Genomic DNA, 22,500 nt, shown 5'->3' on the forward strand with positions numbered 1-22,500 from the left:
ACATTTTGCTCTACTTCCAATAACCAAATCCTTGAAAGAAAAACAATGTTTGCAGATTCATTTTCTGTATCTTGGCTTTTACAAATATTTCTTCACTTCTTTCAATTTGTAGTTTCTAGATGGTAAATAAATAAGAGAAATATGCTGAGGATAAGGTCTAATATCCGTGAGGTCTTTATTCAAAGTGAACTCTCTAGAAAAAAAGTGTAGCAAGTGACATTCAGTTTCCTATAACTACTTCAGTTGGAATTTAAACACATATATACCCCATATCTTATAAAGTCATTCAGTTTATTTCTTGCTTAATATTTGTGTATTAGATAGTGGAACATAATTTCAACAAAGTCTCTCTCTGCTCTTGATATCCTCTTAGGTAGAGCATTCAGATGTACTTCTTGCAAAAGCATTTCACTGTCCAACATGTCCATGTGTTAGGGTCCTCCATGCAGTTTTAGAATATTTGTCTTGTATTTCTACTCCTAACAAGCCCTTTACTCACTCTTTCTAAATGTTCTGCTAATACATGGGCTACAGTAAGTCAGCAACTTGGTGCATGTTACCAGAGCACACTTTCTTTACTTTTAAAAGGACAGTTAACAGGCTGTCTGCAGCAGGTCAAATGGAGTGCAGGCAAAATTTTGACCCACCCACAACTCTTAGAGAAGCTAAATAGCGACTACCCACTACTTTCCCTGTCATATAATTACTGTATAGTTATAATACTTCCCGAGGCACAGTTGTAATATCCTTTTTATGCAAACACTGCTGGATTAGTCTTATAATTGTAGGCCATGCATTTGCATTCATTGGGCATGTAGTAGGTGAAGTATCAGTTTTGTACTGGTCCATTAGCACAATATTAAACAAAGTGATGAGTTTTAGTGCCATCTATACATTGTACTCACCTAGTACTCAACATGTGTACACTTGCTATTTTTTTACCTTGAAGATGACATCATTCAGACTTGGTGTCCAGCACCTTCAGCTGATGTCATGTATGTGGTGTCACCAAAAAATGACAGCAGTATGTCTCACACTATCATTGCTGCATTTATATTTGTATAGGCTACTTACTATGTATGGATGTGTCAACCATGATGCTGGACATTATCATCAGGATACCTACAACAGCACTGCTGTCCCTGTGGCATAGTCAGAGGTTGTTGTGTCTTTCGGCTTTTCCCGGGTAGGGGTCGCCACAATGGAACTCCGGTCCGCTAATGATTGGTAGTTGATTTTTACGTGCTGAATTACCAGCCCTGATGCACAACCTTCAACGAAGGTACGCCCATTCATGCATGTCTCCACGCAGAAGACGCTCTAGCTAAGAATCGAACTGGACAGCGTCTTACTGTGAGGCGACAACCTTACCGCAGCACCACCACCGCGGGATAGTCAGAGGTACATATCCTAAAATGTAGTAACATACTGTTAATTCTTCATAGGAGTACTACAAGTATGCAACCTAAAACTGCTGAATATCAGATAAGGGTATACGACTGTAAGAACATGATGACATTCTCAGCAGAAACTTAATTAACAGCCAGAATAGTCACAACTACTGTACCACCTACTAATACTGGATTACACCGACAGGATCAGTGTTCATCAAGTTGGAGGCCTACTGATACTAGTACAAGAACCCATGGCAAAGGTGCAACTCCAGGTGCACCACTCTAAATGTGATGCTGAGTGAACTGCCATAAGGTCACTTTCAAGGTCAAAAAGAAGATAACTTGTGTGTTATTTTATAGTGATTTTAACATGTGTTCTGATGTAACAATTTCTATGAGATCAACAAATTACTTATATAATTTGGCTTTGGAACTATATATATATATATATATATATATATATATATATATATATATATATATATATATATATATATATATATATATATATATATATATATATATATATATTACTGTAAAGGCTCACCCAGACTCTGCTACAGTTTGCTGTGAGGGAAAAGCTAGTTTGCTTTTTATTTGTTGTATTTTGTATTACTTTATTGTATTTTTCTATTTTGTATACTCAAGATTTGTTTTCTTTATACTGTGTTTTCCTTGTATTCTGCTTTTAACTGCATATTAAAACTTGAAGAGAGACCATAGCTCTGTCTCTTGTGAGTCAGACAGAAATTTTTCCCAGCCTCTCACCTGGTTACTGTTGTGTTCTTACAGACCACTGTCTTTCTAGTTGCCTGCCCCTTATTTTAATTTGACCATAAATCTAATTTCTTCTCTGCTTTTACTGGCTAGTGTGAGTAAGCACAAAATTATCATTTTGTGAAATCACTCCCCTTCAACTATTTAAATGTATTGGCCATCCTACTATATTCCACAGTACCAGAATACAAAAGTGATCACCCACTTTCAATCTATCTTGCTGTATTAAAAATAGTGACTCTCCACTAAAACTTAACTTTTCAGAAGGTAAAACGTAAGTTACCTGCTTTCACATCTAACTGCTTTAGTGCACACTGCAGCGTGTAGGATAAACCATTTTTTTTCATCTTACCTTTAAGCATCTATTGCAAGACCACCAGTTATTGGAGAGCCCACATTCTGCCTCTCAGTAGTCATCTTGGGATTAGTGCTTCTGTTTTCTCCTGGTGAGAGAAGGAGTGCAGTTACATTATTTCATGGAGACTGCTGATCACCAGAAAGCTTAATAACTGCTTTATAGGTGACAGCTTGGACTCTGTGCTCACATTCTGATCCTGGTGAGAGTAGGAACAGAGTGCATTGCTTTCTGACTCTTTCTGGTTGGAGAGTGAGTGTCTGTGCTTAACTTAACTAACTGGTCTGGTTGCTGTTCAAGGCATCTACCAGAAAAAGGCTACAAGCCTGCAGATCCTTGCTTCATCTGGGCCAAGACTGTGGATCTCCAAACAGGCTGTGGCCTGCTTCTCTTCTTGGGATTGGTGCTAACATTTTGCTTCTGGTGAGAGAAGAAAATAAGGAGTACTGTATCCCAACAGAGTGAAGCTGTGATGAGACCAGCATTAGTAGTAGCCATTCATGCGACTCCCCTCTTTTCATCATTCTTGACAAGCACATTCTTTATTTTTCAGTAAGTACTGCTTTATTTCTTTATAACTTCAGAATATCTGCCTAAATACTTCATCCTTAAATTTTCAGGGTCTACGTATTAGTTTCCCCTCAATTGTTTGGCAGTGCTCTGTAGAGACTCAGACACCTTCAGTGACATTTTTCCCATAAAAGGACTTTATTAGGAAATATCTCCAGTACTTAGTAATAATGACTATCCCTCCTGGCATGTCTACAGGTAAGTTCCCTGTGCTTTCTCCTATTAACCTGCTGAACTTGGGCATTCTGAGACAGTGTAGCAACTGCCTCATATACACAGACAACCCTCTCCTCTTACCTCCCAACACTCAGCCTTATGAGAGATGCAAACTGGAAGCCATGCACTCTCAAGCCAAGACCGGAATAGCTGGTCAAGAGGAGAAGGTCAACACCTGCACCACACCACATGCAACACAGAGCCCTCCAAAATGCCCACCATCACAGCTCTTACATAGAAACACAAACCACACACCCACCTTCACAGGGGCTCTCAATAGAATTCTACCCAAACAGCAGAGACCTCTAAGGCAGAAACATACTCGACCACCACAATACAGCACAAACCACAAGACACATAGCCCACCTACACAATGTACCCCTCAACCTAAACCCCTAAGGTGAAACAGCTTGCCCAATGCACTAATTGTAGGTGACTCGATAGTGAGGCACACTGATATCCCACTCACTAGGTTGAATAAGGGGAAGGTAACAGACAGCTGTCTATCAGGTACCACAATCCGACACATAACACATGCACTCAGGTCACTCCACAACAAGTACAAGTATGACTCTATCACTGCCCAAGTGGGTGTGAATGACCTGAGACACACCTCCCTGGACTACATGAAAAGAGACATGGAGGAGCTCTCGGATTATGTGGCCCAGGCAGGTATGACCCTAGCCCTGAGCAGCATCCTACTGTCACCCAGAATGATACCACTGTACAAGCAGAAAATGACTGACTTCAGCAATTGGCTAAGTTTCTGGTGTCATTCTAAGGGGATCCAGTATCTGTCTGCTTGGGATGACATGATTGACAGACCTCGATGCTTTGCCAGAGATGGCCTGCATCTGTCACCCTTGGGTTTCTTGATACTGGCTAAGGGTCTTGCCACCCCTATAGTGCCTTTTTAGGCAATGTGCCAAAGACCAAATTGCCACTGTAACAGCTTTAAATAAATGCAATCTAAGGGTCATGCTGCTCAATGATAGAAGTCTAAATCTCAAGATGCACTTGCTCGAAGCACTCCTCAAAATGGAGAACATCGACATTTGTGCTGTAACAGAGACCTGGTTTAAAAGCAGTAGAAAGCACCCCTGCACTACCAGGCTATAACTCATTCCACACTTTTCAGCCCCAGAGCATGGACCAAAGCTCCATAGGCGGTGTTGTCTCCATATTCATAAAGGATATGCACACCTCTAGACTAGTAGCCCAGCATAACGCATCTGAGATACTTCAGGTACAACTAACATTGGGTAAAAAGGCGATTCAGGTCGTAGCCTGCTATAGGTCCCCAACCATGTCCCAAGACTTTCACTCCACATTCCTAAGCACCCTGGAAACTATTAGAGTCCAACCCAACACTCTCGTACTAGGTGACTTAAACTACCCTTCCGTCAACTGGGAAAACTACTCATGCACCAATACACTGGTCCAACGCTTCCTGGAATTCATCAATTCCAATGCCCTGGACCAGCTCATTCTTACCCCCACTAGAGGAAGCAACATCCTTGACCTGGTTATTACTAACATGGGCAACCATTGCTCTACACCAATAGTCAATTCCTCCTTAGTTAGATCCGACCACGAACTAATCACCAGGGAAATACAGATCTCACTCACACCCCCTGCAGAGGTAACCACCATGAAAAACTTTTCCAAAGCTGACTTTAGGCTCCTAAAAACAGAGGTGGCTAACTTCACAGCACCCATGTCAATGGAAAATAGATGCATGACTTCTGAATCATACACCAATATACTGTACAAACACGTACATAAATGCATGGAACTAGCCATACCCAACAGAACCAAGACACTCTCCTCCAAAAGAAGGAAGCCAATCTGGCGGTCCCCTGCCATTAATAACCTCTACAACAGAAGGAGGAAACTGTTGTAGAAAAAGGTGAAAGTCCCAAGAGTGGAAAAACTCCCTTATTAGCCTCAACAAAAAGTTGAGACCCCTCATCAAAACCTCTAAAGCATGCTATGAAGGCAGAATTGCAGCAGACACTAAAAGCAACCACAAAGCCTTCTATAGTTTTATCAAAAATCTCCACGGCAATACCCAGGTTTGCTCTGAGTTACTGCACAATGGTACCTCCTATACAAAGCCAGCCAATATTGCCAACATACTGGATGACAGATTCAGTGCCAACTTTACCACTCTCTCCCCCCCCAAAGGACCAATCACAATACCGGAGGAATGCCAGGCACCCAGCATTACTGCAGCACAGGTTAAAGCTGCATTGTCAAAGGCTAAGAATACAGCTTCCATGGGACCCTACAATATCCCTGGATGTGTTCTACATAAAGTACAAAGTGAACTGGCACCACATCTGTGTGCCCTGTTCACTCACAGCCTCACCTCAGGCTTTGTCCCTACCGAATGGCACACTACAACAATCATCCCTTTCCATAAAGGTGGAGCAACTACAGACCCTGGGAATTATCGCCCCATTAGCCTGAGTCTGATATGTAAGGCTATGGTGCTCGTCATCATGGACCCAATTATTAAGGATATAGGAAATCTTCAAACTCTAGATCCCATGCAATTTGGTTTTCTGAAAGGTAGCTCATGCCTGCTCAACCTGTTTGACTTCTTTGAGTCAGTCACCAGAGCTATGGATGAGGGCAAGGCAGTTCATACATCCTACCTCGATCTGGCCAAGGCCTTTGATACCATTCCCCACTTAGGAATTATTGATAAACTCACCAAACTAGGCATCAACTCCTATATCACCAGGTGTGTTGCGAATTGGCTCGCAGATAGAACTCACAATGTGAAAGTAACAGACTCCAAGTCAGACTGTGACCAGTCCCGAGTGGAGTCCCACAGAGATCGGTCCTGGGTCCTCTCCTGTTTAACATCTACTTCTCAGAAGTCCAGGCCAACACAGATGTGCTCTGGCTGACCAAGTTCACAGATGACTGCAAGCTAAGAGCCATTATTAACTCCCCAAGTGATGTAGACATCCTACAGAAAGGCCTCACTGAGACCAATGACTGGTGTCAAAATCATGGCCTTAAGCTTAATGCCAAAAAATACATCGTCATCCCCTTTGGGAAAAACTTGGTTCCCACTATTACCACATTGATGGGAGCCCACTGAACACTGAAGACATTATAAGAGATCTGGGAACACAGGTTGACAGCAACCTCTCCTTTGACCACCACATTGCCACTGTGGTCAGAAAGTCCTTTTATGTGGGAAATATTACCAAGGGTTTTACATCCAGGAAGAAAGAGGTCATCATCTCTCTCTCTCTAGTCTTCCCTCATTAGGCCAATTATCGAATATAATGCCCCATTTGGCATGTAACTCATTAGACACATGCAACAGCTGGAAAGGCCACAAAAGTACCTCACAAAGAGGACCCTAGGCCTTAAACACATGTCCTACATGGACAGACTGAAAAACTCCAGCTATTCTCATATTATCTACTAAGAGGCGATCTCTGCTTGATTTACAAAGCCATGTCTGACCCAGCTCTGTTAGAAATGCTACATCTAAAGAAATCCGAATCCCTCTGCACCACATGTTCCAGAGACCTCAACCTCATTACCACAATCAACAGAATATGCTGGAGGGACAGGTTAATAACCCAGAGACTGCCCATGCTCTGGAATAGACTTCCCATACATGTCAAGCAGAGCACCTCATTGGCCCTCTTCAAGAGAAATCTTGATGAGTGGATGGGAAATAGAAAGTTCACCTCGGGAATCACTCCAGTGGCTCTACTTGATAGAGGCACTGGGAGCTAACATCAGGTGGCATGATGCCAGGGCACTTCTATGGGCTAGGCTTGGAAAGGCTCCAAGGCCATTAGCCTAGTACACACCTATCTATGAACCTATGAACCTATATCTATATATATATATATATATATATATATATATATATATATATACATATATATATATATATATATATATATATATATATATGGTTTGCTATCAAAGCAAAGAATGACACTTCTTAGTTTGTTTAATACGTTGAAAAATAATGTTGGAAATAACTTTTTTTTTAACATCACAATCTCAAACTTCAGTTTACCAATGTCTGCATTTGACGTTATTCGAAATAGCTGTAGGTGACTTCAGACACCCAAGCTACTCAGCTTAACGTGCTTTTAGACTTTCACTTCTACAGCACAACTTTTTACTATTTTGTAGGGAGGCAAGCCCCCCTGCAACCCCCTGTGGGGGGCTGTGCCTTCCACAACCCCTGCAAGTTGTATATACCAACTTCAAGATCGCACTACAGTGAGGAAAGGGGTAATTTCCCTGATCCTCACTGTACTACAATCTCCATTCACAATGCCAAACTCATAATAACAAATCACACTTTACATTCGATATTATGAGTTCTTACTGCTCCAATTCAGAATTGTGCAACTTTGAAACTGTACTTTCCTTGAGCTGATGTTCAATTAAAATCATTTCCAGCTTTTGACAGTAAACCTATATATATATATATATATATATATATATATATATATATATATATATATATATGTATATATATGACTGTCTCATGTAGGATCAAACTTTCAAAAGAGTGAATCACAAAAGAGCCATCATTTTAGAGTGAATCTAAATAACCCCAACACCCCCTGCTAATCGTATATACCAAATTCCAAGATCATACAACAATGGGGTAAGGGAAAATTCCCTTATCCGACTGCACAGCGGTCTCATATGAAAAGCTGCTGGCAAATGTACCATTGAAAAGAACATTCATTCATATGAGCATTCACTTTTTTCATCACTAAAAAACATTTTTATGGGTTTACGTTTATGCACATATGACCTTCAAGAAGTCTGACTGCCATTGTCTTGCATGTATTTATTTTATTCTGTATATTGATGTTAAGGCAATATCTGAAACTGGTAGATGCAGTGCATTGCTTTGCTACTGTGGAGAATATATTCCATAGGTACGGTAAATGATTTTAATTTACATATCTCTCCTTTTCCATTCAGTAATATTGATCTTAAGCGCAGGACTATGTATGTATATATATATATATATATATATATATATATATATATATATCTCCCACCAGATTTATACTCTAGCTACAGCCTTTCATATAAGATAGGGTCTGTCATTGCCATAAAGTCCTTACAAAAAGACATGCATTATTATCTCTTTTGGGAAGTCATCTACCCCATATAACTACCACATTAACAATACTCCCCCAACAGCTGACCCAGTTGTTTGGGATTTGGGAACTTGTGTGGACAGTGACCTAACTTTTGACCAACATGTGTCTATTGTTGTAAGAAGGTTCTTCTATATTGCATAGTTTATAAACAAAAGGGTTGTGTCTAGTGTGAAGATTGGGGAAAGATGGGCGAAGGTTGCCAGCCTAGTCAAATAGAATCTGATACATAATTCTATCATTTGTATAACTAAATGTAATATACAGCCTTGTTTCTTAAATGAAAGAAAGCACTGGAAAATATGAACTTCAAGATTGTTGCAACATTGCCATCTGCTGTAAGGAAAACTAAGCCAAGCATTTCAAATGTTCTTTGAAGTAAAATTATCTAAATAGTGGTGCCAAAGCAGGTGGCTGAACACATTCTTTCTATTGTCTTAACTTAAGGAATAATTGCTAGAGTGTACATGTGAAATGTCTTTTATTGTTATAGGTTTACTGAGCAGGTGTTAGCTTACTAAATAATGCAGTTTGTTTGCCTGGGAACTCCAGACTAAGTGTCAAAATGATGTAACGTGTATACTGGGAAAACCTAAGTGTCAAAATGATGTAATCTGGGAGGGGCTAGCAAAGATGTTTGCAAGTGAGTTTAAAAACTATTGTTTAGAGAGAGACTGTGAGCATTTTTGATCTTGATATCCCACTTATCAGCACTCTGCCTGTTGTCTTATGTAAGTAGTGACTTAGAAGTATATTTTCTTGTAGTAATAGCTAGGAATGTAGAAGAAAGTTAGACAAGTGTTTTTCTGTTATGTCAGAACTTTCATACTGTATTGTTTTAAGTTTCTGTGTGATATCTGAACTCTTAGATATCACTGTGGTGTAGCATAATTGTCTTGTGTTTTTAATTATTTATATTTTTAAAACCCTCTACCTGTGGCTGGTTTGTGTAGAGATAAATAAGCTCTAGAGTACATTGCATATGTATAGAGTTTATTGTAATAAGCCACTCTAATAAGCCTTAGACTGAATAGTTACATTACCAATTGGATAATAATATTGCACAGTAATAATTGGACACGCTTTTAAGGGCCTTTGGGTAGCTGATAAGTATTAGCTGGTGGTGACAGAAATTACTACCGTATAGTCTGGGTAAAGGGGCAGAGCTGGAGAATCTGTGTCAGCCTTTCCTGGAGTGTCTGTGAAGTTGTATAAATACTTATCTCAAAGTGTGTGTGGTGTTTCAGCTACCTGGGCAGGGACACGAAGCACTGGTGAGACAGAGAGGGTACTGGAGGTTAGCTTGCCAGCTAGGCTGAGAACTGGACCCTATAGCTGTGCCAGTGGGGAGTCTTATTGGGGACCTGGAGAGCAAGGGAGCAACCAGCCCCAGACTAACTGTGATCTCTGTGTGCACTTAAGGGAAATTGTACTTTACTGTGTGTATTTGTTATCCTTTCCTCTTATATGAGATGCCCTCCCTTGTGTTAGTGGTGAGGATTGAGGCTTCTTGATTGCTGGTCCAGGGCATGGTCGTCACATCTAGATCTAGAGTTGTCATTGTCCCCCTTTACTCAGCTGTCATTAGGCCAGTCACCAAATATAATACCCCCTTTGGTATGTATCTGTCCAGACACATGCAACAACTGGAATGTCCACAAAGATACCTTACTAAAAGGATACAAAGCCTAAACAACATGTCCTATGTGGACTGACTCAAATCCCAGTCACTATTATAGGTATCTTGCATACAGCTAAGAGATGACTTGTGTCTCACATACAAGGTATCCTCCAACCCAGATCTGATGGATTTACTGCACATCAGCAAGTCAAATGGCATCAGAAATACTCAATTTAGGAAGCTAAACCTCTTCTGCAACATCAAAAGAACTGTTTAGAGGGACAGGTATATTTTCTGATGTGGAACAGACTCCTCATTTTCATAAAATAAAGTTTCATCCCTGCCCATTTTCAAGTGCAACTTAGAGCTGTGGATGTGAAACAGAAAATTGCACCAGGACTGTCCCCTGTACTACTAATGGACACAGGCAGCTCCTAAATGCTTTATGAGATTATCTCTGGTATAATCCCATTTATTTTTATTGGGGTAATATATAATAATTAACTGTGGGATGGATAAGGCCAATCTATAACCAAATGTGACAGGTTATTTTGAGCACAAAAATGGAATCTGGCTAGGCTTAAAATGACCCACAATGACAACTAGCCTACTACTTACCCATGAACCTATGAACAAAAGTCTCCCAAAATTTCAAGATGTGTGAATAATTATTTTTTTGAGTCTCTATTCTTTCTCAAGCTGTTCCAGATGCTTGCTCTGGAAGCTATAGAAGGCTTTGCTAACAATATTTGAGAACTAGGCATTATATTGTATGGTACAGAGATGCAGTTATTTCACTGGTGTGGTTACACATCCCATTTTGATGTCATTTAGGCTGTCTCCCAACCTCTTCTAACCATATTGACAATGATTTGGTTGCAATTAAGCTTCTCATGCAACTCATTCTATTATTATGATATTGGTCTGTAGTATTTAGACATCCATTTTGTTGGTAAGCGTAATGTCATTTAACCAGACTCTAAAAATTATATACTTTTATTTAATTATTTTCATTATTACTGTTTAAGGCTGTTTTCACTAGAGAAGGCAGTGCTATACAGAACCATCTGCCAGAAATGCAATTATGATGAGTGGCTTATATCCTTTCTTAGCTTCTTTGTTAGCCAGCCAGTAGTCCTTCCTAGCCTGTCAGTCTTTTCTATCTCCCATTTCTTCCTGCACTCCTTCTTTCTTTTGATGACTTCCTGGACTTCTGCATTCCACCACCGGTTTTCCTTATGTACCTTATTTCCATACCTGTCTCAGCCACATATCTTTTCTGTAGTCCTAACACATGCTGTTTTTAGGCATTGCCATTCTTGTTCAACTCCACTTATTTCCTATTCTTGCAGTGCTAGTGCCCTGAGTAATTCCTTAAACTGTTGCACTTTCTCTCCAGTCAACTTCCAGGTTTTTCATCCTGGTCTCTGTTGACTTTAGAGCCTTTTCTGACCACTGCTTGCATTTGATTGTACTAAATAGTGGTTTATGCTGTGGGCCAACTGTTTCACTGAGGATGGCATTTTAATCATGGATTCTACCCAGTGCCTTTTCCTTACTAGGAGAAAATCTACCTGAGTTGCATGTTGACTACTCTTGTATGTGATCTTGTGACTGTCTCTCTTTCTGAACCATGTGTTGGCTACTATCAAGCCATTTGCCAGACAGAAGTCTAGAATGGCTTCTCCATCTTTATTCCTGTTGCCCCACCCATGTGGACCCAGGCAGTCCTCATATCCTGTTCTGTCTGTCCTGATATGTGCATTCAAGTAACCCATTATCAAGATCAATTCATGTTTTCCTGCTATTTTAATAGATCCTGCAACTGCTGTCTGAATGCACTCTTTTCCTCACTACCTCAAACCTGCTGTGGGGCAGAGGCTGAGATTATGAATACTGCCCTATCATTACACTGGAGTTTGATTGCCATGCGTCTGTCATTAATTCTGATGATATCCCTCACTGCCTTCTGAAGCTTCTCTCTCACCACAATTCCTACACCATTTCTAGCTTGTCCCCCTCCTGAATAGTAGAGTCTGGATCCCAAGCAAAGTGGCTTTGCTGCATTGCCCTTCCATCTCATCTCTTGGATACATAGGATGTCCAGCCTCCTCTGTATCATCATGTCATCCACTTCCAAGCTGCATCCTGTCAGTAAACCTACATTAAGCATAGCAATTTTCAGTTCATGTTTGGCAGGTTGGTTGGTTTTACATCCAGCTTTCACTCAACAGAGCTATCCCAGGAATCCCAGGCTGGGCAACTAGACACCAGACGACCAGTAGCTTACTGACCCAGGGCTGCTGGGCTTTATGGCAGGCACACACTGGCCAATAGGGGCACATATACCCCTCTCACTATTAAGAAGAGTCCCTGGCGTAGGTCAGAGTAGGCCGGGTCCTCAACCCACTTATCACCGGTAACTACCCATGCCATTTTTGGCAACGTTAGTCAACATGACTGAATCACCTAGATCCATATTTTATACACTGAGTGGTAGCCCTGCCATGGCACACAGTCGGTGATCCATGTTCTCCTCTCTTGAGGATACTGTGCACCACAGTAGATGCCCAAAGTGGTTGGTCTGAACAACTCTTCCCCTGTAGGGCACCATGTAGAGTCTGTGCTGCTGCCCATAGCTCCATTCATTCGTGAGTTTGAGATGGAAACACTCAGCATGTTTTTTGGATATGAGAGAAACCCCATGGAGACACAGGGAGAATATGCAAACTCCAAACAGGCATTGGTCAGAGGTCAGAATCAAACCTTGTGCATGGGAGGCAAAGACCTTAACCATTATGCCAAAGAATAGGGTATCGGAGGCACTCTACCAACTTTTGGAAAGTGACTCAGTAAGTGACACAAAAAAACTATATCGTGTTGCAAGGCAAAGACAGAAAGATAAAGAAGATAGTCAGACATCCTTCAGAAGGGATGCCAGCAACAACCTGCTCACCAGTCCACAAGACATCAAAGGCAGATGGAAGGAGTATTTACAGCAGGTTCTGAATAAAGAAAATCCCACAGAAGCTGTACTGCCCCAGAAACAGCCTACGATGAGAGAAGAACAGGAGCCCATCTTAGATGAAGTAAGAACAGCACTAAGGAAAATGAAGTCAGGGAAAGCAGCAGGCTCAGATGAGGTCACAGCCGATATGATAAATATGCTGGGTGAGACAGGGGAGAAATGGCTCCTGAGGGTACTAATAGCAGTGTGGAGAGAAAGGCATATCCCAGATGACTGGAGAATAAGCATACTCATGCCAGTGTACAAGAACAAAGGGGACATCCACAACTGTGGGCAGTAGAGATGCATCAAACTTCTATCACATTGCATGAAAGTTCTGGAAAGGGTGATTGATAAATGGATTTTCAGAGAAGAATGTAAGGTGGGAGATGAGCAGTTTGGATTCAGATCAGGATGCAGCACAATTGATCTGATGTTTGCAGTGAGACAGATACTTGAGAAGAAGCTAGAGATGAGGAGAGAGTCCAACTGGGCATTCCTAGACTTGGAGAAAGCATATGATAAGGTCCTAAGAAAGCTGATCTGAGCAGTACTGCAGTGGTTTGAAGTCCCGGAAACATTGGTAGAATTAGTGCAGGCTATGTACAAGGACCCAGTGACTCAAATACGAACAGTGTTCAGCCTCACACAGGGGTTGCCAGTGGGAGTGCTTGTACACCAGGGTTCAGCTCTGAGCCCACTGCTGTTCATACTGGTGATGGACTACATTAGCAAACAGGTAGGAGGGGACAGAGCAACAAAGTTGCTGTATGCAGACAATGTGGCATTACAGGCAGACTTAGCTAGAACTTCAGCAAAGGATAGGAGAATGGAATGCAAAACTGAAGGCACATGGGATGAAACTAAGCAAAGATAGGACAGTGGTAATGGCAGCAAACTGGGGAAATCAGAAGAAGCTGAGAATAGAGATAGAATGGACGATAGTGGAAAAGGTAAACATCTTCAAGTTTCTGGGAGGGGTGGTTGAGGAGAAGGGAAGTCTGAATGGAGAGGTCAAAGCTAGAATCAGAGGGGCTGCAGCCAACTGGCATGGAGTGTCAGGTGTAGTCTATGACAGAAGAATCCCAAAGAAGCTCAAAAGTAAGGTGTACAAGACAGTAGTGTGACCAGTACTACTGTATGGTACAGAAACCTGCGCAGTAAAGGCAGAACAGTTGAAGAAGCTAGAGGTGATGGAAATGAATTGTCTGAGAGGGGTGGTAGGATACACACTGTGGGACAGATGAATGAAATGAGGACATAAGAGCAGAAGCCATAGTAGCTCCGACTGCAGAAAAGATCAAGGAGAACAGATTACGGTGGTTTGGGTACATGCAGAAAAGCAGAAGACAATCTGGTGAGGAAGATTTGGGACAGACAGGAAGAAGGTAAGAGGAAGCGAGGACGTCCAGCAAAGAGGTGGATGGATTGTGTAAAAGAAGATCTGCGACAGTCGGGTATGAGTGGTGAAGAAGGCAGGAGTGTGGCACTAAATCAAGAGAGTTGACGACAGTTAACACGATACCCCAAACCCATGTAGAAAAATTGGGAAAAAGGGGGCTGATGGTAATGATGGCTTATATTCATCCATGCTTTTTGAAATCCAAACATGTCGTTCTCCTTTAATTTTGGAGAAGAATATTCCAAAGGTGAGTGAACCATAACAGTACCATGAAAATCATCACTATTTACCTTTGTTGGATGTAATAACATCTCCCACTCTTACTTGCTGCATTCTATCATTAAGCCAGTATTTTTGTATAATGCATCCATGTACAGCTTGTATAACTTATTAACAAGTCCAACATGTGAATTTGTATCAACAGCTTTGATTAGGTCCAAATACAACATACATACAGTCGATCCATTATGCAAGGCCACTTTTACCTTGTCAAAATGCAAAAAGATTTTAAAGAAAAACTACACTGTTGGTAAATCTTTGCTGGTTTTGGTCAATTATAAGTAAGTCAGTAAGTCAACTGTGATTTTTATAACAGTCCTGTAACAACTCTGTTCATGACTTTGTAGCTAAAGCATGTCACGCTGACTGGTGTAGAGTTTTCAGGCTCTAAGGCAAATTGTTCTTCTTTGTGAGAACCACGCATGCTTAACACCAGATTGCTTTGAGGAGCATGGTTAAGAGTTAAGTGGTTGTCCTTAACACCTGAGAGTTGGAACATATTCCATATTTAAGAGACTATTCAAGAATGTGAATATTTGCTTAACATGGCTGTCCCTGACTTTGTGCAAAACAAACCACCCAGGATATTACCTGACCCCCCCCCCCCCCAGCCTGAGCTTTTGCTTTTACTGACTGCTGATACGACTATGTCACTTGTGATGTGGGCTACTTAATTTTCTATCAGCATTCAGGGTTAAGATGAAACTTGCATAAAGTTTATTTGACATTTGGAATATTCTTCAGTGCTTCTGTGGATCCCTAGTGATATCTGCATTGCTTACTGTACTTATTTCCTTGTTTCACTTGAAAGAAAGTTACTGTTTGTCATTTTTGCATTTAAGTTACCTGTAACACATTGCATTTAAGTTACCTGGCACTTGCTCACTAAAGCAATTATATAAGTCAGCACTAAAAAACTTAAAAGCACTACACCCTCACAAACTCCCCTTGAGTACCTTGTTCCCCATTGGCCCTTTTTTTCAATTATAAAGGAATTCCCAATACTATTCTAGCATGTCCAAAGGTCAGTTGTCAATCTCCTCTCCGGTCCAACTGGTGAATCTGGGAATCTTGAGGCAATGTTACAACTGCCTCATGTACACAGACAACCCTCTCCTCCTCCCAACAAATTCCAACACATGTGAGAGATGCAACCATATAGCCAAACTGGAGGCTAAGCTCTCTCAACTCAGTACTGGCGTAACCAGTCAGGAGGAGAAAGAAACCACACTCACTACAATTCCAGTCTCACATAGACCTACAATGACAGCAAACCAAACACATAAACACACAAAAACATACTCAGAGGCTCTAAATAAAAATCTGCCTAAGCAGCAGAGACCTCCAAAGCAGACACCCAAGCAACCGCTACCCCAAAACAAAACATGTGCAACACATAGCTCACAAAGCCAGTGTGCCGAACAGTCACAGCCCTTAAGGCTAAACAACACACCTGATACACTTGTAATAGGTGACTCTATCGTCAGGCACACTGACGTCCCACTCACCAGGCTGAACAAGGAGAAGGTCACGGTGAGCTGCCTGTCAGGCGCTAGGATCCGCCATATAACACAAGCACTCAGGTCACTCCAAGGCAAGTACAAATATGACTCGGTCATTGTCCATGTTGGTGTGAATGACCTGAGATGTACCTCCCTGGATTACATGAAAAGAGACATAGAGGAGCTCTCTGAGCATGTAGCCCATGCCGGTATGACCCTGACCTTGAGTAGCATCTTACCCTCACCAAGAATGATGCCACAATATGAAGACAATTGGCTTAAGTATTGGTGTCAGTCAAAGGGGATCCAATGCCTGTCAGCCTGGGATGACGTGCTCGACAAGCCACGATGCTTTGCTAGGGACGGCTTGCACCTGTCACCCCTGGGCTTTCGGATATTGGCAAAGGCTCTTGCTTCCCCCATAGTGCCTTTTTTAGGCAAGGCTCAAAAGACAAACCCACCTCCATAGGTATCACAAGGGATAAGAAACTAAGAGTAATGCTACTCAACGCCAGAAGTCTAAACCTCAAGATGCACGCACTCAAAACTCTCCTTAGCATGGAGAACATCGATATCTGTGCAGTAACAGAAACCTGGTTCAAGGCTCCCGAGAGCACACCAGCACTACCAGGTTATACCTCATACCATGCTTTTCAGCCCCAAAACTTGGACCGAACCAGAAAAGGAGGGGGAGTATCAATATTCACAAAGATACCCACACCTCCAGGTTGGTGGCACAGCACGAAGCATCAGAGACTATCCATGTGCAACTAACAGTGGGTAAAACTGCCTTCCAGTTTATAGCCTGCTACAGACCACCCTCCCAAACCCAAAAACCCCACTCGGCCTTCCTGAGAACACTGGAAAATATGAAGGTCTCTCCAAACACCATTATATTGGGTGACTTCAATTACCCAAACATAGACTGGGAGCATTACTCTAGCTCCAACACCCTAGCCCAAAGGTTCCTAGAATTTATAAACTCAAATGCTATGGAACAACTTGTTACCACTCCCACAAGAGGGGAAAACATACTGGACCTGATCACCACCAACATGGGGACTCTATGCTCCAGACCAGAAGTGTATCCCTCACTGGTAAGATCAGACCATAAACTAATCTCACTGGATATTCACATCCCGACCCCATCCCTTGCCCAGAAAACCACAGTGAAAAACTTCTCTAAAGCAAATTTCACACTCCTCAAAACCAAGGTGGAATCCTTCAAAGCCCCCGAGCATGTGGAAAATATGGCCCAGACCGCAGAATCCTTTATAAACGCATTCTATGAACACCTTCAGGAATGCATGGATCATGCAATCCCAAATAAAACCAAGATTCAATCCTCCAAAGGCAGATGTCCTGTCTGGTGGACCCCAGCCATAAACAAACTATACAATAGAAGGAGGAAGCTACTACATGATAGAGCAAAATCCCAAAAAGGGAAGGCATCTCTGATCAGTATTAGCAAAAAACTACGGGCACTCATAAAATCGTCTAAGGCCAGCTTCGAGAGAAAAATTGCACAGGACACTAAAGATAATCACAAGGCTTTCTTTAGTTATGTTAGGAACCTGGGTGGGAATTCCCAGATATGCTCAGAATTACTCCAAAATGACAAAAAATACATTGAACCCACAGATATTGCCAACATCCTAGCTGACAGGTTCAGCGCAAACTTCTCCCCACCAAAAGGGCAAATATCTATCCCAGCAGAGTGCTGCCCCCCCTGACATCTCAGATGCTCAGGTAAGAGCCGCCCTCTCCAAAGCAAAATCAATGGGACCAGACAGTGTCCCGGGCTGCGTCCTACATGAACTCCAAGAAGAGCTAAACCCAAACATAAAACTACTGTTCAATCTCAGCCTTACTACAGGATATGTACCCAAAGAGTGGCATACAGCAACAGTGGTCCCTCTCCACAAAGGTGGTGCCTCAATGGATCCTGGAAACTATCGCCCCATAAGCCTGACTAGCTTGGTCTGCAAAGCTATGGAAAGGATCATCATGGACCTCATAAATAAAGATATTGGAGACCTACAGACACTGGATCCTACCCAGTTCGGCTTTGTTAAGGGCAGATCCTGCCTCTTAAACCTGGTCGATTTCTTTGAAACAGTCCCCAAGGCCATTGATGAGGGGAAGGTGGTCCACACAGCCTACCTGGACCTCGCAAAAGCCTTCGATACAATACCCCACTCTGGCATTATAGATAAGCTCACCAGCTTAAATATAAACCCCTATGTCACTAGATGGGTTGCAAACTGGCTCAAGAACAGAACCCAAATGGTTAGAATTGCTGGAGCCATGTCAGACTCCAAACCAGTTACAAGTGGCATCCCACAAGGCTCAGTCCTGGGACCTCTCTTGTTCGGTATATATTTCTCGGAGGTACAGACCAACATGGAAGGACTGTGGCTGACCAAGTTCGCAGATGACTGCAAACTGGGCACCATAATCGACTCTCCAGCCGACACAAGCATCCTCCAAAAGGGCCTCATAGAAACAGACAACTGGTGCCAGAGCCATGGCCTCAAGCTAAATGCCAAAAAGTGTATAGTCATCCCCTTTGGCAAAAACAAAGTGCCCACAAATTACCACATAGGTGGTAATCCATTAAGTACAGAAGAAATAATTAGGGACCTGGGGACCCAAGTTGATAGTAATCTCTCATTTGACAACCACGTGGCCAAAGTGGTTAGAAAAACATTTTATATAGCCCACCTAATCATGAAGGGATTCACATCTACATCAGGGAGGTCATCGTGCCTCTTTACTCATCCCTCATCAGGCCCATAATTGAGTACAATGCCCCTTTGGGATGTACCTTACCAGACACCTGCAGCAACTGGAAAACCCCAAAAGTACCTCACCAAGAGGATCAAAGGGCTCAAACAGATGCCATATGCTGCCCGGTTAAAGAAACTCCAGCTCTACTCAGTGGCATACCGCCCGCTCAGAGGCGATCTGTGCCTGACGTATAAAGCCATGTCCAACCTGGAATTAATGGACATGCTGCACCTCAGAAAATCCAAATCCCATCGAGCTACGCGCTCGAGAGACTTGAACCTCAGCACTGAAATAAATAGGACATGCTGGAGGGACATATTCATAACCCAGAGGCTCCCTTCACTCTGGAATAAAATCCCAGTCCAGGTTAGACAGAGTCCCTCATTGACTCTCTTCAAGAGGAATCTTGATGAGTGGATGGGAGATTGTAGGTTTAACCCGGGTATCACTTTTGTGTCACTGTTAGACAGAGGCACAGTATACTAACCTCGAAAAAGGGCATAGCAAAATTAATTTAAAATGGGTGGCGAAAGCCAAACACACTCTGGATAGGCTTATAAATGCCCTAGGGCAGATAGCCTAGTATGAACCTATGAACCTATGATAAGATATTGCATATATCCATGGAATTAGAGATCACATAAACCATTGTCCTGTTAACTATTAAAATGCTATAAGTGTTACCTTCTGTAAAGTTTCCTGATGTAATTACAGAATAATTTGATACTGGAATCTATCTTTGATGCCATATTATTTGTATAGCCTGTTGTAGAGGATATGATGATGTAATGAGTGGCTTCTGCATTTGATTTAACTTGGACTTGTTGATAACAGCTGCAGTTCTCTCTGAAGTCTGTATAATACCTTTCTACCCTATTATATATCCTGCTGATAGTGTAGGTTCACCAGAAGGTATTGTTTTTTACATGTTTCTTTACATTTGTGCTTATTAGCAATAAAACATTTGCTAATGACTTGTTGAAACTTTCCATACTCTTATAAGATTATATTATAGGTGTTAAAGAACATGTTGTAATGCATTTTACCAGGTCTGTGTTGACAAACCAAAGACAAATATACTATCCAGAATCTACCATGACCAGCATGAAAATTATAATACCAATCATAAGATTCATCGATGGTTTTCGAAGGTGTTACATTTCTGATGTGGGAGCCCCCGCCCCCAACATACACAAATCCCTGAACTGTTGTTGTACTAACTGAAATAAAGTAAAGTGCACCAACGAGTTTCCCTTTTCTACAGGTTGGTGAGGTTGCAGTGGTTTGCAACCATATTGCAAAAATACTGTGTAACATTTTTTTTATTCTTTGCCACCACACTTGGTAACAGCAGCGGTAAATTACATTTGCAAATTCACCCTCCAGTACATCTGTCATTATTGTTCTTTACCAGAGTGTATTGAGATCATGGAGTAATAGTTAATAGTTACATTTTACCTTAATATCCAAACAGTTTTTGTTTAATGCTGTTTCTTTGGATGGATCCTAGACCAAAGTCTAGCAGTTATATTTGAATTTTCAGAAGCAAACACATGGTACTACCAAAAACTCTGAAGCAAGTTAGATATCAGGCATGGCATTTGGACACTATTTTGACCATCACAATTACTAACAAATATGCTTAAAACTTAAACTGAACTAATCAAATAAAAGTTAAAAGTTCCAATGCACAGTTGCCTCCCCCACAGTGAACGTCACTATCAGAGCCACTTTTAATGCAGCTGGAAGCACTTCTACAACTTTAACATCCAGCACTATTGTTTGCTTTCACAACTGAGATTGACTAATTTTGCTGATGACACCAATGTGACATTCATGAGCATTCCTTTACGTGGTCCAGAAACTATAGGCCTCACTAAGGTTTTATTCAGTGCAAACTTCTCCCCCCCTCCCAAAAAAAGGGCAATCTATCCCAACACAGCAGTGCCCCCCCCTGACATCTCATCAGATAAGAGCCGCGCCCTCTCTCTCAAAAAAAAACACAGCATCAGTGGGGATGGTGTCCCGTCCCGGGCCCTACATGAACCCAAGAAGAAAGAAACCCAAACAAAAAAAAACATAAACTGTTTAGCCTTTACTACAGGACTACAGATAAAAGAGTGGCAGAGGGCAACAGTGGTCCCTCTCCACAACAAAGGTGGTGCCCTGGATCCTGGAAACGCCCATAAGCCTGACTGACTGGCTTTGGTCTGCAGCTATAGAAAGGATCATCGGAAGGACTGTGGCTGACCAAGTTCCAGATGACTGCAAACTGGGCGCCATAATCAACTCCCTCCAGCACACAAGCATCCAGACAAAGGCAGCTCCCTCATAGAAACAGAGGTGCCAGAGCCATGGTGCATAGCTATCCCCAAAAAAAAAAAGTGCTCCTCTTTGGCAAAACAGTGCTCAGTACATTACTACAGTAAGAAGAACAAATTAGGTATTAGGGACCCAGACCTCATTAGGGACCCAAGTTGATAGCAATCTCTTTTCTGACAAAAACGCCAAAGTGGTTAGAAAAACAGACCTAATCATGATGGCGAAAGCCAAACACACTCTGGTTAGGCTTATAAATGCCCTAGGGCAGATAGCCTAGTATGAACCTATGAACCTAAGAAGATGGAGCAAGAAGAGAAAACATTAACAGCTATAGGGGTTACATTTTCCATTCATCATCGTTCTCGTTTAGAACACCAGAAAGCCACCACAGATGTGGTTTTGGGATGAGCAACAACAACAAAATAATCATAACTCTAGAAAGGTCATAAAGGTCCAGAGCTTTACTCAAATAGCTAAAGACATGGCCAGGGTTGTCGGCAGTTCTTAGACAGTCATGGTCTTCTTGTAAGTCAGGAGTCTCCTTCTTCTTCTTCTTCTTTCGGCTTTTTCCCGGTTAGGGGTTGCCACAGCGAATCACTTTCCGGTCATGATTGGCATTGGAGTTTTACGGTGTCGAGTTGCCAGTCCAGCACCCAACCTTCCACAGAAGGCACACAAATGCACACACTCACACTTAGGGCCAATTTAGAGTGTCCAATCCACCTACAGCATGTCTTTTGGATGTGGGAGGAAACCGGAATACCCGGAGGAAACCCATGTAAGTCAGGAGTAATAGTCCTTATTCCTTGCTCAGCTGCTCCTCTCTGAAGGTACTTCATGTAACTCTCCACCTGTCAATGTGGGTGGCTGTTACCATGGACAGGTGAGTGTGGACATTAATTTCCAGAGGCTACAAGATTACCTTCTTTGAATTCCATTGCCACTGCTTCTCTTGCTAGACACCCCCACCCCATTATAGAAATGTTGCAAAAACAGAGGTCTTAAACTATTTAGAAAAAGATCCATCCAGGAAGATCCACCAGAGAAGAAAGGGTCCTTTTACTATTTCAGGTTATTTTGGGTGCCAAAAAGAA

Source organism: Protopterus annectens, chromosome 12.part0, assembly GCF_019279795.1.
Source record: "Protopterus annectens isolate FY-2018-M chromosome 12.part0, PAN1.0, whole genome shotgun sequence".
Taxonomy (NCBI): domain Eukaryota; kingdom Metazoa; phylum Chordata; order Ceratodontiformes; family Protopteridae; genus Protopterus; species Protopterus annectens.